Raw genomic sequence first — 3790 nt, 5'->3', positions numbered from 1 at the left:
TCCACTGAGCAGAAGCAACATCTACCAAACATCTAAAATTAATTCATTAATCTAAAACCACAATCAAGGTCTTTTCCGTCTGACCAGAGATTAATACTGTGTTAATATACAACCAAGAGGGCAGGAACATCCCAGCCACCTCCCCTTATGTCTGCAGAGGCAAAGACTCACACACCTTCAGCTGCAGCTACATCTGTTGGTACTCAAACTTGGTAAGAGGATTTATTCATGTCTAAGCAAGTCTACAACTGTCCCTGAACAGGTACCAAAGAGATCAAACTACAAGCCTCCTTAAATACCTCTTGCCTGATACTGGTGTGACTCAAATAAAGAAGAAACAAGTGGGTTGAATGATCATGAACGTGAAGAAGCGGCTGTGGTCCATGGTCCATATGGCTCTGCCTATTGTGGGACTTGCACTGACCTGCATGGGGGTCTACCTGATGTCCCTGCAGACAAAGAACGGGAACACGTGGAGTGACATCCCTGCCTACATCATGATTCTGTCCGGCTTCCTGGTTGTGCTCATCGGAATCTTTTGGACCATCTGCCGCTGCGCGAGGAGCAAGATGTACCAGAGAGGAAGGCATGAACAGCACATCCAGGTCTACACTATAGAAAGGTAAGACCACCTGTGACCACAGATGCGCTTGAAAAAGAGAAACCATGGGGATAGCGGAAAAACTGCCGATTGATTTGTATTGAAACACCGAATTACACTGCACCTCAGCAAGCTTTGCAGGAATCATTGTAAATACATGGAGAATGTTTGGGAAATGACGTGGCTTTGTAACAATATTGCAAAATAGCTCCGATAACTATTGAAATAAATATCAAACTAGTTAAGTAGTTATTCAACCTCACTGCACAAATGAATGCTGTGAGTGACTGTCTTGGTCAAATAACACTTAAACCAAGCAAAGCTAATGTCCCTTATGTATTTTATGTCTTTTCCTCTGCAGACCGAACTCCTTCCCTCCATCGTATGAAGAGTCCCAAGGAAGCCAGCCGTGTCCTGACACAGCCCCTGAGTTCGTGGTTGTGGTTGATGGGGTGGATGTGGTGGTGAGCCTCGCTCCTCCTCTGTACAGCCAGGACAGCTCGGAGGCTCCAGACTGCATGTGGAGCTGGGAGCAGCCTCCTCCGTACAGTCAGGTAGCGCGTCTTCCTCAGCAGGGGGAGGTGCGCACAGACGAGAGGAGGGAGGCCTCGTCCGGACACTGAAGGACGAGGCTTTTTCCTGCCTAACCGGCGGAGAGGAAAGGGATGAATGGAGATCGCTGATTGACATTATTTCCTGACCAAGCTAAATGGGAGATATCTCCAAACGTGGTTGGATCGCTTCCAAATCATGCACCACAGGGACGTGTGTCATCTGCGTCCGCACCCAGCGCTCTACCTGTGGACTGTAATGTCTGTGCTGACCCTGGCCTGTGTTAGCCCAGAGGTCTTCAAAGAGGCACGACCTGTCAGGTTAAACTGTTTTCATGTCGATGTTGCTCTAATGGTTTTGTCTCTGGCTTCCTAAAGCAAGGATGAGCTGCACATTTCAGCTACAAAACTGCTTGTGTGTTGCAACAGCTAACTGAGGACAGTATTAATCCAGTTAGATCCATGGATGTCTGAACTGACGAGCAGCACTTCGTGTAGTTTTACTTGCGCAGTAGCTGTAGTTCGTACACTATTCAAATCAAACACTCCTGTATGTTTGCAAGTATAATAAAATTGGAGTGAGTGATAGTACCCCTGTTCAAGGGTGATTTGTGTTAAGGAATAAAAATATCATGTCATTATCCTGCAGTGCTTCTGTTGAATGTTTATTTCTCAATATATAGTCAACACTTGGTGGACTAGTTTTGTGTTGTAAATCATGACAGTGTCTTCTCACACTGCTCAAGACATCTCAGAGCAATACTTGTTCAGAAGTCTTTGTTCAAGGACTTGTTGAATTACACAAAATCAAGTGAGTTGAAGGTAAATGAAAGAAGTGAGACAGAAACAACATGCAACAACATCTTGGACCCTTATTGGCCAACACAAATACTAGGTGCTCTTTTTTTGTTTGATTTTATACGACACAGGTTGAAAACCTCTTTCATAAGGCAGATTTGGCAGCATAAAAAGTTGCAGACAACACAATACAAAATAAAAAAAAAACAAAAACATAATTATATCAGAAAAGTGTGAAATACATTTGCATGTTATATACAAAAATATAAACCCAATATTTTTGTTCTCGCTCCCACAGAAGTCTTATTTTGCTCAAATTTTGTTCACAAATTTCTTACAATCTGTCCTTCAGGACATACTTCTCCTTTGCCAAGATAGTCAGCCCACCTGACAGTTGTTACCTATCAAGGTGCTGATTAAACACCATGATTACTGCACAGGTGTGTCTTGCACCAGTCATAATAAAAGACCACTCTAAAATGTGCGGTTTAGCACACAACACAATACCACTGATGCTGCAGATTTTGAGGGAGTGTGCAATTCGCATGCTGCCTGCAGGAATGGCCACCACAGCCACCCGAACAGCTGATGAAAACAAAAAAAAAAACACAAATCTGTAGCCTTAGTCATGTGAAATCCATAGTTCAGTGCCTAATAAATGTTTTGTTTTATCAAGATAAAACTGCACATTCCAGAGTGGCATGTTCTCTTTGACTAGCCCAAGATACACCTGTGCAGCAGTCATGCTGTTTAAGCGTCTTGATATGCCTCATCTGTCAGGCGGACTGACTATATTGGCAAAGGAGAAGTGCTCACTAACATGGATTTTAACAGATTTGTGCACAAAATTAGAAAAAAATAAGACTTTGTGAGCAGAGAAAAATAATCTCAGAGCTTTTATTTCAACTCCTGAAAAATGGGAGCAAAAACAAATGTGTTGCCTTAGTATTTTTGTTCAGTTTCTAATGAAAGTCTGCTCAGAATGGCTTTATGAGCAGAAATAGTTAGAGGGGTTACTTTGGATATGAACTAAAAATTATTTGCAACTGTGCCGGTGGTTCATTGAGTATATCATTATAGTGTATTCATATACTATGGTTCTGACCACGGCCAATAATGTCTTTGACTTGAGTGTCTTTGCAGTTCACCACAATAAAGATACAGGTGGAGCAACAATGTCCTGCAACTTCGCCACTTGTTCATTTCTGTGCACCTTCTAAAAATGAAAAGGGTGGATCTTAATTGCTTTGAAGTGCTTTGAAGATACGCATTCATCTAATCATGCCCCTACCTATTAGACGCTTACCTCTGACATGTGAACAGTTTCAGCTGAAACCTAAACCGATAAGTGTCAGTGATCCTCATCCAACCTCCGAAATAACCTCTGACATTATAAAACAGTTGGATGGGGCAATAACCTGTAATGGCTGACAGGTAATGTCTGGCTGACTGAGCGAACACATCCTTACGGATATCCACTGGCATATCCTCAACTCATAATGACGGCAATCAGCGTGTTTATGAGTTCCTACTCTGCGTGTCTCATTCAGGCCGTGTAAAGATCAACCCTCTTCATTTCTTATCTCAACACAACAGCTTCAACACATTTCACACTTGGTTCAAAAGCAGGTGCTGCGCTCAGCAAACAAAAGCCTCCTTTTCCTCAAGGATGTTCAATCACCACATGATATATAGTACCAGCACAACACAGTGCTCTTAATTATGAAGAATTTGTTTAATTAAAATCCAAAAATGCCTAAGGGCAACATACAGTATCTCACACTGATGTATTTTTATTTTTCCCCATCAGACCTGTCCGATTCAATTAAGAAAGGCAAGT

The sequence above is a fragment of the Chaetodon auriga genome, chromosome 5 (genome assembly GCF_051107435.1).
Source record: "Chaetodon auriga isolate fChaAug3 chromosome 5, fChaAug3.hap1, whole genome shotgun sequence".
Taxonomy (NCBI): Eukaryota; Metazoa; Chordata; class Actinopteri; order Chaetodontiformes; family Chaetodontidae; genus Chaetodon; species Chaetodon auriga.
The sequence above is the reverse complement of the archived record's forward strand: the minus strand, read 5'-3'. Positions refer to the sequence as shown.